At 34.9% G+C, this 12,991-nt stretch overlaps 1 protein-coding gene across 3 annotated transcripts in view; it reads right to left on the bottom strand.

The window, feature by feature from the left end:
- The window catches only part of Glra3 (glycine receptor alpha 3), a 140,221-nt gene that overhangs the window by 37,929 nt on the left and 89,301 nt on the right, over positions 1-12,991 (bottom strand). The window lies entirely within an intron of this gene.

Here is a 12,991-nt window from a genome sequence, read left to right as displayed (position 1 = left end):
GATTCCATTTCACAAAAATCTTTCATCGGTAAAGTAAGAGAATGAGGTAGACTTGGAAGAGCATGTACTACATGGAAGGTAGTATTTATTCTTTCATAGGAATGGAAAGCTCTTGGGTTAATTCAGCAATTTTTGACATTATTCCACTACCTTAATTTCCAGGACTACTAAATAAAGCCAAATAGTCCCTGGTTAGAAAATGAATTAAAGCTTAAATATCTCTGGGGAAAGTATTAATGCCTGATACCTTACTTGCTTTAATCATCTCAGTTTATATAATCCGATTCTGGGTCCCCAGTCCCAAGATGGACAAAATGATCTGATAATGCAAGCTTGTTCTATTCGATAAAAAATATGCATGGAGTAGTTTGACATGGTGGTTGTGAGTTCAGCATAGACTTACAAATGAGTTTTTCAATAAGTCATAAGTCTTTATTAAGTTAAAATATCAGATTTCTCTTTGGAGGTGCTTGATATAAGCAGAATTTCCCAGTTGAATGGAAAATTATGGAAATCTATGCTTCTGAGTTATAGTGGTGGAGGAGTTTAAGTGAATGAGAACAGGACTATAATTGTTGGGACCAGATAATTCCACAGACTTAGAAAAAGAAAGGAAATATGATGTGGCCCCTGAATTAAGTCAGTTGGTTAAACTGGTAAATTATTCCTTCTTATGGAACTGTGTACAGAGGAGTTTGTAGCAACTTTCATGCAGTGATTTGGCGCAGCTTTTGTGGGTTAAACAATGGGTAAGAGAGGAGCTCACCATTATCCCTTCTCTTTCAGAATCTTCCAGACAGAATGGAATCTGGTCCAATTGTAGAGGCAACTGGACATGCTTAGTAGAGGAGTATGGGTAGAGGAGACGGTAGTGACAACAGTGTTTGTGACCAAATATCCGTAGATGGTCTAGGATTTAGCTAACAAGTTGTCACCGGCACAATTGGTATTCCATATTTCAGTTCATTATGGAGCTAGAAATATTTGGTAGTGTCTGCAAGGCCATCCAGATTGAAGCCCACCATGTCTGAGTTTTGGTTCAAAAATAGATATGTAACTACAAGATTATTCTCTAGACCAGTGGTTTTCAATCTTCCTAATTCTACAGCCCTTTATTATGGTTCCTCATGTTGTAATGACTTCAACCATAAAATTATTTTCATTGCTACTTTATAACTGTAATTTTGCAACTGAATCATGCTGTTATGAATTGTAATGCATAAATGAAATGCAGGGTATCTGATATGCAACCTCAGAAGTTTCACAACCCACAGGTTGAGAACCACTGCTCTAGACTTAATGATTGGTTTATTTATCCTAGAATATCTGTCAGTGAGACATGAAATTAATAATGATTGGATTGGTAATGACAGAATAATTTGCTCTTATTCATAAATCCTTTAATATGCACATTATAGATCACACTCTTGCTAAAGACAGCACAGATGCATATTTCTAAATGATGATCTAAAAACAGAAAGATAAGCAATAATTTTATCTGCTGCCAGATGAGACATATGTTTTACAAGCCATATAAAGAATCACAGAAAACAAAATATTTGAGATTTTTTTGCACCACTTTAGACAGATGAATGAAAGTATAAGAACAACCTCTTTCAGTTTTGACATAATAAAGGCTTTGTAAAATCTTCTGGAAACAGAACCTAGCAGTCTGAAATTCCATAGTAACTAAGCTCTAATTTTTCTCTCATCCAGTTTATATGAGCACATATAACTTGTTATTGTGGTGAAGAACTATTCACATGAAGTGGTCAATGAATGCACATTTTACAGCCATATTATTGTATTTATAACTCACAGGAGGTTTAAGCTTGAAAGTCAAAGGTAAATAAAGAGATGACCACATGTTTAACAAGCATTTCCTTTATTCTGAGTAACTCAATGGGCAGCAAAGGAAACTTAATGGCATTATTGCCTCAGTACACCTTCAAATACTTTAATAAATTTTCTTCAAAGTTCACTGTTTTAATATTCTATTCTTTTGACTCACACATATTTATAGAAGCTTAAGGATATTAAGAAAAACAGATTGGGTAATGAGAGCAAGGTGATACATCTATTTTTTGTATTGCATAATAATATCACAATGAAAAAATAATTTACATATGGAACAAAGGTATTAACCCCAACTTGACCAATAATTTCATTTGATGATTATGGTGCAGTCTGCAGATGGATGTCTCAAATCTTGCTTTTTTTTCAATTATGATTAAGATTTTATTTTCTGGGTCTTGGTTACCTCACTCAGTATAATATATGCATATTCCATACTTTCAACTGTAAAACTCATAATATCCCTTGCTTTTTAACAATATTTATTGAGTATCAACTCTGGGTAGTTCATTCTGCTTCATTTGAGTTGAACCTTGTAAATAGCCAATGGCTCCAAATGAAGAATACAAAAGAAAAAGAACTTCAGGATAAAGTAAAAGCAAATTTATTTGAAATAAACTGAAAATACCCATGGTTTATAGTTGACACTAGTAATAACAGTTTTCATTTAGATCTAGTTCATGTAAAGAAGCATTTGAAATGGACAAATCTTTACATGTTTGATTTGGGTTAAATTCTGAGTTGAAAAGTTGACTTTTTAAAAATACCTGTAAGTAAAATTACGAGTTAGTATCTTTTGAGAAATGAAGTGACTTCACAAAAAAGTGCTTTATAAACATGACACCTGTCAGACCCTGTCATAAAATTCACAAGGCCCAAAACACTTTCATGGTCACAATGACATAATATTTGTAGTCTTCATTGTTCTAATATTTTTCCCATATTGAAACAGTGGTGTGTAATGCTTTTACAAAATACAGGCAGTAGCACTAGTTTCTGCTGGAAGTATCTGTGTTTCTAAGTGCCATATTCCTTGGTAAAGAATGTCATTTTAATTTAACTATGCCTGTGTTTGATGAAGTAGTAAATACCTTATGGTATTTACAAAAGTGTTCTTGATCTTTGGATTTGTAACAAGTACTAACCTACTACAGTCTGATCCTTATGTAAATATCTGTGTAATCACTGTGGCAAAGTGGCAAGCCTGTATTTATACAACACTCAACTACATACTGTAACATAAGGTTTCTTTCAAGGAACAGCACTAGTTGATTTAGAGACAAACTGAGCTAGGTTTTATTTTGCTTATTTTGTGTAGTTGTGCATCATTTTTTACTTGAAAAGTAAAATGCTCTACTAATAATATTTCCTAGGTACTTGACTGTCTACTTTTAAAAATATAAACCATATGGGTACACCATGAGAAGGAAACTGGTGATAGTTTCGGTGAATCATATTCTGAAATTTCAAGCCAATATTAGATGTTTGGAGAAATTATTTTTTTGCAAAGCTGCTTGAAAAATCAAGAGCCTGAGATTAGATAGCCCAGGGACTAGTGTAAAATCAAATACAAAGAACACAGAAAAGAAAATAAAACTCTGATAAAACATTCTGTTATACTCATAGACCAGTGTCTTGTTTCAGCATCTTCAGAGAAGCTTCCTTCTGGGACAGATGTCAATAAAAGGGGGAAAAAATCTAAAGCTGTTGGAGGAGGCTGCTTGTTCTTCCCAGCTGCCCAGCTAGCTTAGACCCTAAATAATCACACAGAAACCATATTATTTAAATCACGACTTGTCCCATTAGCTCTAGCTTCTTATTGGCTAACTCTTACATATTAATTAAACCCATCTCCATTAATCTGTGTGTCACCATGTGGCAGTGGCTTACCAGCAAAGTTTCAGCATGTCTGACTCTGGCGGTAGCTCCATGGCTTCTCCCTGACTCTGCCTTTCTTTCTCCCAGCATTTAGTTTAGATTTTCCTCTCTACCTAAGTTCTGCCCTGCTATAGGTCCATAGCAGTTTCTTTATTCATTAATGGTAATCACAGCATACAGAGGGAAATTCCACATCACAAAGCATTAAAGGAAGGCTTTTCAATCTTTTAGGATTTCTTTTACTTTTCCTTTTCAAAGTGAAGAAGATGCTATTTTCTTTAATTAAAAAAAATAATAGTTTATCCAGCAGGATCAATAGACAGTGACCACAAGTTCAAATTTATTAAAATATCTTACAAATTTGAATCTAAATCACTAAATGATAGTGATCTAATTTTAACTTTGTAAATTTGGATTTAAAATGGGATTAGAGCTATTTTATTTACCCACTATTATGGAACATTTTAGTTAATAATATTAAATGAGAATAACATCCTAAATGTTTCCTTTGTCCTTATTTTACTTTTAAAATGTAATCTACATTTGGATGATAAGGTCTTCTTCTAAGAAGAAAAGGATTAAATTCTTTTGCAGATGTGGAGAGCAATAAGCTTCTTGGTTACATCTTTTGTGTCTTTTTTTTTCTAATCTTGCTATAGGATACGTGATCTTCCTTCTATGACGGGGACCTCAATTCCAATAACATCTGAGATGGGTAAAATTCATGGTCATTTCTATTGGAAATATTGTGCTTTGTCATTTTCATCTGCTGCCATAACAACTGAAAGACCATTTCAGCCATAATCTCTAGGGAGCCCTTATCCACACTGAATTAACCTTCAGTCATTGTTCTAAGATAATTTTTACGAATTCCAAATAACAGGATATGGAAGCTCTTTATTTTAAGCCCCTTGGTGGATGAGTTAAGAATTGAAATTACTAGCTTGGAGTTTATGGGACTCTATGGGACCATCTAGAGTCTAGACTATTTCCAAGGAACACAATAGTAATAAATCAAAACTAAAATTAAAAAAAAAGTGTTGGCTAGCTTGTCTCTCTGTTTAATCTGTTTTTCCACTCAAAGAATAATCTACCTATATATTTTTCATCTATTTACTTATCTAACTCAACATGACACATCAACATAGGTAGTTTATATGGCTGCCTGTGCTGACTCAGGTCACCTTGCTGGGAGATCTCAGAATCACTCTTAGGAAACCTGAAGAAAAACATTACACAAATACTTCCACCTCACCAAACTTCCCTCTGATTCCCCTGACCATCATACAGCTTCCGGAGATCTCTAGACAATCCCAGATGACATCTTTCCATATTATTCACTTCTGAACACTTCTCAGTAGACACTAGAAAAATTTCTATTTTCCAATATTATTACTGGGAATTCACTTTCATTACATTTATGGCCTTTTCCCCATTGCTTTAACTACCATAGACTCTGCACCACTTCTCATTTCTAAAGAAATAAAACAAAAATATTTCCAATGTAGTATCTTGAGTAAGTGAAGATTTTAAATATCACCATATTATTTTGAGTTGACATGAGCATGTGCTTATGAAGAAACGTAAAATTGGAATAACGATCAAAAGACAGAAACATACAGTATTACTACCAAAATTGACCTATAACTTCAACACAATTAAATGAAAATTTTATTGTGTTCTCCAATTGGTAGTTAACCTGAAGTACAGAAACATGCATCATAGCTTCATTTGGGAGAACAGTGTAGACCTGCCAGGAAATGAAAATCTTGATAAATAAGGCTGTAGTCTTTCAGTGATTTAGGAATGACTAAATAGAGAACTGCTACAGAAAATAGAACTCAGAATCAGAACTATGAAGGGAGACTTAAGGTAAAAGTTACTCCTTAAATCACCATGGGAAATTTGTAATAAATGATAAGAAAGGAATTTTCTATATTCCTAGAAAATAAGAAAACAATCTAGGTCCAGACAGCAGAGTGAGCAGAGGTAATTGCCATTCCCTGAAGATCTGATTTCAATCCCTGGAACCCAAGGTAAAAGCAAGGAATAGATTTTCAAAAGTTGTCACTGACCTCCAGAATTGTGTCATTGCATTCATGCACCTGAATGAATACTCATGCATGCATACACAGAGACAATAATGATAAATAACAATAATAATAATAATATTCTGGGTTAAAACAATAATATTTTATATAATTATCATCCATATAACAATGTATTTACAACATTATAGATTTAATTATGTGTGCATTTGAATCACTGTGCTATGAAAACAAAATAAAGTTTTATGGTATCACAAACACTTACAAAATAGGAATATGCTTATTCCCATGGAGACTCTGGCTAAGCATATATTTAATTTCAATTGGAGCTTAGAGTTTAATTGATGAATTGTAAATTCAAATTTAATATTTAAAGTAATTCAGAAAAGCATTTGGTCTAGCTGTCTCAAAAAAAGAGAGAGGAAAGTTTGACCTAGTTTGCAAATTCTTGTATTCTTAATCAACATCTGAATTTCAAAAAAACAAAGGGAAGAAAATACCCAGTCTTGGCGCAGGCTGATTTTTGCTGGGAGAAATATTACTCAAGTCACTTTTATTGACTTGACAAGGAACAACTGCTATGTCAAAACGCATTTAACTAAATTTTTCTTTTATTATTTGTGCATTTGATTTGAAATCCTTTTCCATAACTCATAGTGTCACATGTGGTTTTATTTAAATTTGTAATTTTGCTAAATTGAGTATCTTTTACTTTCTCTGAAGCCCTCTGGTAGAACTGAGTTATAACTTATCTTAACAAGTACTTTGAAGACTAAAATTACTTTAGCTTTCTGCTTTCTGTTTGGGATAGCGGTGGAATTATAGAGTTTTAGTCTTCTTAGATGCCAACTAGACTAATCATTTTGTTCACATTTCTCAAGATTTTATAAGATTGATATACATTGAACATACAGTGTTAAAAGTTTTTGTGGGAGATCTCAATTAAAATTGGGAAAAAAAACCTGGCTACGAGCTAGATCATTTTAATGAGAAAAAGGTGGTGTGGTTAGTTGGGTTTTTGCAGTAGGGCAGGTTACAGAAGGACACTGTTTGCCTACTTCTTTGGAGGAAACTTCACTGTGGTGGGAAAAGAGTACAATGTGACTCCAGAAGATCAGAGCTTCAGAACCATTCAAATTGATGAAAACCTTTGTCCCATAGGCCTCATAGCACATCAGAGAGATCCCTTGTGAACCTAATGAGCGTGTCAGTGCCTAGACGTTCAAAATGTTTGTAGCCAAGACTAGAAAAGACTTATCTTTTTGAGATTTCTTATGTTTGATATTTCATTATGTCACTATTCACTTCTGAAAACCATAACCAAAATAGTTCAAAAGAAGAATGTTTTTTATTTTTGATGCTAAAAAAAGAATAACCAGATTCTTCATTGAGGAATTGTTTAAAGAGAGTCTTGAAATAGTATTCATAGTCCTATACAATTCAATTTTAAAATGATTGAATAAATTAGAAAAAATAAAATAGAATTATAAAAGTTTAATAAAGTTACTCTCCAAAGTAGAGCATTATAAAATGTCTAACTTTATAATGTATTCAGAGAAGTCTAAAGAGGGACAATCAGTCTGGTACTGGACAGATTCCAGACACCAAAACTGACATTCACTACATAGTGCAATAAAATCTAGATGTTAGTGGAAATCATTTAGTGTTCTGTAATTTGCCACATTGAAAAAAACCTTCAGATTTAATAGCACTTACAATGAATACTTTCCCATTCTTATTAAAACTCTAACCAACAAAGATTATTGCCAGAGGCAAAACATAGGTGATGACTTCAACCTGAGGCATATACTATCAGTTATTACAAAAGTAAAAAATAACTATTGTGCCACACAATATTCAAGTAATTAGAAGCATAATTATATTTTAGCCCAAATAATTAAGTTACATGCCAAAATATGCTGTGACTGAAAAAAAAATACAGGTTTATTTTTGTCTTTGCTATGTTACTGTGAGAATTACTGAGGCAGTAAAATACTCCTGGGTGTTTTACTGAAATTTAACTGAAAATAGTCACAGGAAGGCTTAGCTGTTAAATCAAATCTTAACTGATTATTACAAATGCAATTGAAGGAGAAGTTGAAAACAGTATTTTAAATTATGCCAGCATTATTTTAGAGTTAACACATGCCAAAGAGTTAATACAACTGTTAATTACCTATCCAATTTTATGGTTGTGTAAATCTATGTGATATTTGTGCTGTGTGTGTGTGTGTGTGTTTGTGTGTGTGAAAGAGACAGAGAGAGAGAGAGAGAGAGAGAGTTATCACCCACTAATTGCTAATTATATGATGATTTATAACAGGTAAATACAAAAACCATATTTTGGGTATAAAGATTTTGTATCAGGGGATACATTATGGTTACATTTCATGAAAAGGATAGAAACAGAAATTGTAGTTACATTAAAGATGGAGTTTAAATATAAATGAGCATGTTAACCACATTGAGGGAAGATTTTATTTTTTCTTGTATCCAGCTTATTTTCATATAAAATTCTTGAGTTCAAAATGACTATGTGAGAGAAAATTATGAGACTCTGAATTAAGAACAATCACTGTACATATACACACATATAATATACATAATATTGTATCATCTACCGATAGTTTATTTTCATTATATTTATATATAAAGACATATTGTAGAAAGTATCTGTGGACTTAATCATTATAATTTTTATGTAAAATCTGTATTTTGTTCAGAGTTCTGATCATCCTAAAATGGCATGGAACACCTTTATACCTGTTAAGGTCTAACAATTGTGGGGTGTTTATTCTTATTGTATTTTTTATCATCTCTGCCCTGCATTTTCCTCTCATGCTTTACCAAGCCCGAGACAAACAATCTAATTGCTAAGGACTAAGTGTTTTGGGTTGGATATATTTTGAAGACTAGGACATTTGGGACTATTAAGAGTACATAAAATTGACCAGTCATTCCTTAAATACTACAGAGGCCCTGAAATCCTCTGGAATGTGAAGATGACTTTGGTTACACAACTAGAAAGAACCTACTAATGGGACTCTTAGAACATTGTTGCCCAAAGGGACAACGAGATAGCAAGTGGCCAAAGCCTTTGTCATCAGTTTTTACAGCTCCCGTGTGAGAACCTCAGTGGATAGTCAAATGCTTCTTAAATGGACCTCATCAACTTAATAAACACGTCACTCTTTATTTCATACTTTTGTGTGCCTTTAAAAAGTAGATACTGAGAACTCAAGAACAATCGCAGTGGGTTTTTGATCCTACTGCACGGACTGGCTTTGGGGGAGCCTAGGCAGTATGTATGCTCACCTTAGGAGACCTGGATAGAGGTGGGCGGTCCTTGGGCTTCCCACAGGTCAGGGAACCCTGATTGCTCTTTGAGCAGATGAGGGAGGGTGACTTGATCGGGGGAGGGGGAGGGAAATGGGAGGCGGTTGCTGGGAGGAGGCAGAAATCCTTAATAAATAAATAAATTTAAAAAAACAAAAAAAAAGTAGACCATTGCCTCCAAAATTTACTATATTTTCTACTCATTTCATTTTCTTTTGCTTTTCTGGTTTCCTCTTATCATTACAGACAATTCATAGTGTGTTTGTTTACTAGTTTGTGTTTATTTTATTCTTGATCCATAATGTGAATATTCAACTATTTCCAGATTCTGTCCTTAAGTTGTAACTATCAGTTTCATAATCTTGTATGTGTATGTAAATATTTCATGGAGCCCAAGATTGGAAAATGACCTCTGCAGCATTCAATGTAGCTCACTTATGTTACAAAAGACACACACAGCCTCTGAAAAATTAATGAATTTAGAAAAGTCATGTAATTCTTAACAGAAGACTTGTGGGCATATAGTTTTCTTCCCGAATTCGTCTAGCAGATGCCAGTGGAGTACTTGGCTTAAGGGGTATTTGTGATTGTACTGTGGAGTCATCTCTAGGGAGGTTGTTACCCAGGCTTTGAAAGAGGAGGCTCACATAAGGCTGTTTGTTTTGAGTAGGGATGGGAGAACTGAAGTTATCTGGAGCATTAACTAAAGATGAAATAAATAGCAAACACAAGAATCACAGAAAAAGATGTAAATTACAGATGTAAATTTTGTGGAATTAGTTTTATTTCTGTACCTTTGCATGGGTGGCTGATATTGACCTTTGGTCATGAAGCGGGCACTTTATTTTCTGAATGAGTCATCTCATTGACTCTGTTTCTGTATGATTTTTTACTTGAAAATTCCCAGCTCGAAAACTCATGCATAAAGCCACTTGACATTACAGCAATGTTGAGAGATAAGCATTTCAAAAATAAACTGAAATCTCTATCCTCATAGGTGGTATTACTACTGCTCTAAGAAGGACATTCAACCTGCCTATGTCTCTTGAGCCTTTTGATTTTGTACCATGGGAAGACACAGCAAGAAGACCGTGCTGAATATTGATGCCGTGACTTTGGGCTTGGAGACAATATGTTTCTGTCTACTTAAAATTACCCAGTATGGGGAACTCACCAAGGCCAGCTGGACTGTTACCAGAAAAAGCATGGGATAAAACTGGACTCTCGGAACATGGCGAACAATGAGGGCTGATGAGACGCCAAGGACAATGGCACGCGGTTTTGATCCTACGCAATGTGCTGGCTTGGTGGGAGCCTAGCCAGTCTGGATGTTCACCTTCCTAGATATGGATGGAGGGGGGAGGACCTAGGACGTACCACAGGGCAGGGAACCCTGACAGCTCTTTGGACTGGAAAGGGAGGGGGAGAGGAGTGGGGGGAAGGGGAGAGGGGTGGGAGGAGGGGGAGAAGAGTGGGAGGAGGGGGAGAAGAGTGGGAGGAGGGGGAGGGAAATGGGAGGCTGGTGGGAGGAGGTGGAAATTTGTTTTTTTTCTTTTCTTTATCCTCCTTTTATCAATAAAAAAATTAAAAAAAAAATTACCCAGTATGCAGTATTCTATTTTACCACAACAATATTAATCAAAGCATAATCTTTACTTCAATTAAAAACATTTTGTATTTCACAAGCCACCTTTTCTGGATAGCATAGCTACCAACACTCATCAAAGCCTCTCTTTACAGAAAATGGAGATCATTAAAAAAAAAATCCCAACTGGATACAATGCAGAAATCAACCGATCTTGGGGAACTTAACCCCAGTGGACACATAAAGCACATATTTATAAAAAAAATACTAAAATCATCAAAAGGAAAAGAGAAATTTGCTGAGGGTGGAGAATGGAGGAAGGCATTTCCGGAGAAGACCTTGGTGCAGCATGAGGGGATTGCAAGGAGCACCAGGAAAATAACACAGGTTCACATTTGCCCAGTTTCCTAGGTAACATGAATAAGGAGGGAAGTGAAACGGTTTGTAGCTTGGTGTTCTTATTTTAAGGAATCTTTGAGTTAAATATGATCTCAATTGGACTCTACTCTGTTGTCCTGTGCAAGATATTTCCTTATTAATGACTGTAAGAAAGGACGTTATCCCAACGTCATGGAGATTTCAGTGACAAACATGGCTGAGCAAGAAAGACAGTCTCCTAACACTTGAGAAAAGGGTTTAGATGGAGGAGGCAGTAAAAACGCAAACATTTCAGATAGCATATTGTGAAGTGTAGCAAGTGGATGGGGAGCAGAGAAGTAAATACAGAAAAAGAAAGGGCAGAAGTGACCTTGTAGCAGTATACACATGCGGTCAAGCCTTTTTTTCTCTAGTTCTGAGGAAACAAGCTATTCTGAGAAATAGGGATGTCTTACAGGTCAGAGAGAAGGCATGGTGTTGCATCTGAGAAAAGTGAAAAATAACTGGTGAAAAATACCTGCGCAGAGTTTAGTATGTCTAAGTCTCTCAACACACGGTTGCTGAATCAGTGACAGCAGAGCTAGGTACCGAACCCCAACATTCAGAAATTGCAGATGGGAAGGCAAAAAGAAGTGACAACCTAGAGGAGCCTAGTTGGGAGCCATAAGGGTAAAGCCATGGTATATTAACATGACTCCATAGTCTTACTTTCAACTCTCCTGGATCACTAATTGACTATAGAGTCAATTTTTTAGATAGAATTTGTTGTGCTATACCATTCTTAGGATTTCAAGATGATTTGATCAACAGACATTGATAATGGTATAAGAGGCCTTCAGCTGGTCAAAATGACATTTTTTCTCAAGAATAACAAATTAGAACTATCTGTAGTATACTGTTGCCAAGTTTTCTAAGGCTTTTTCTTTGGGAAATGCGTAATAGTGTGTGGTTCATATTGCTGGATGATTAGTCACTTCTGGATAACGGGCTAGCCCAACAACACAATATTTAACTAAAGGAAAGAGTAGTGATTTGGTATTTATTCCAGTAAGCAACACGGACAGATATAGGATGGGAGATATAGAACTTGTTTGTGGTACTTTATTGGTTGAATTGTAGTCCTACTCAAAAGTGGTTTGCTGCTGGCTGATGTTCATAGGACAAATTACTGACTATGCCCCTGGCAGGGAGCGCCTACTTTAAGGTTGAAGTCAATTTTAATGCTCAGTAAAATAGTCAGGAAGAGAGGAAATAGAAAAAAAAAACATAAACCAACTTTTTCTTGCAAGTATTGGGTATCGTTAGCTTGTGGAGAAAACGTATGGCTGTCATAGTGATGATTTACAAATAGAACTCTCCAGATAGAACTAAATGTTACTGACGTTTGCATGTCTTTGACAGTTACTAAATCATAAATTGCTCTGTTTATTTCATTGTTCTATGCCATTGGGAAAGACAATATCTTTAGGCGTTGTTGGCTTATATTTAAGATGGAAATAAACTTATTTGATTAAGTTGTGGTTAGGATTAAAGGAGGTAATATATTTAAAAGGTATAAACTCATAATACTATTTGTGACATAATCACTTTATAAGATGGTGGCTGCATCTCATTTTTATTGTCATATGTTTTAAAGATCTGGTAATAGGAAACTCCAATTTAGAAAGATGTGAAGTAAAGAGGAGATAAGAGTCATGGTTATTATGAGGGGTGGGATCATTAAGGTTCAAATTGGAATTTATTTTTTACCAGTAATCCATTCACCCGCCAATACTTTTCTCTCGAGAGAGCTTTTTTCCTCTTCACTCACACTACATCTACAGAGATTACGTAACAAATAGTCTGGAAACAAGAACCATCTGTATCTGAGAAAGCAAACAAAAAGTACAACGCTACCCTGAACCTAATCCAA

This window comes from Microtus pennsylvanicus, chromosome 9 (assembly GCF_037038515.1).
Source record: "Microtus pennsylvanicus isolate mMicPen1 chromosome 9, mMicPen1.hap1, whole genome shotgun sequence".
Classification (NCBI taxonomy): Eukaryota; Metazoa; Chordata; class Mammalia; order Rodentia; family Cricetidae; genus Microtus; species Microtus pennsylvanicus.
The sequence above is the reverse complement of the archived record's forward strand: the minus strand, read 5'-3'. Positions and strand labels throughout refer to the sequence as shown.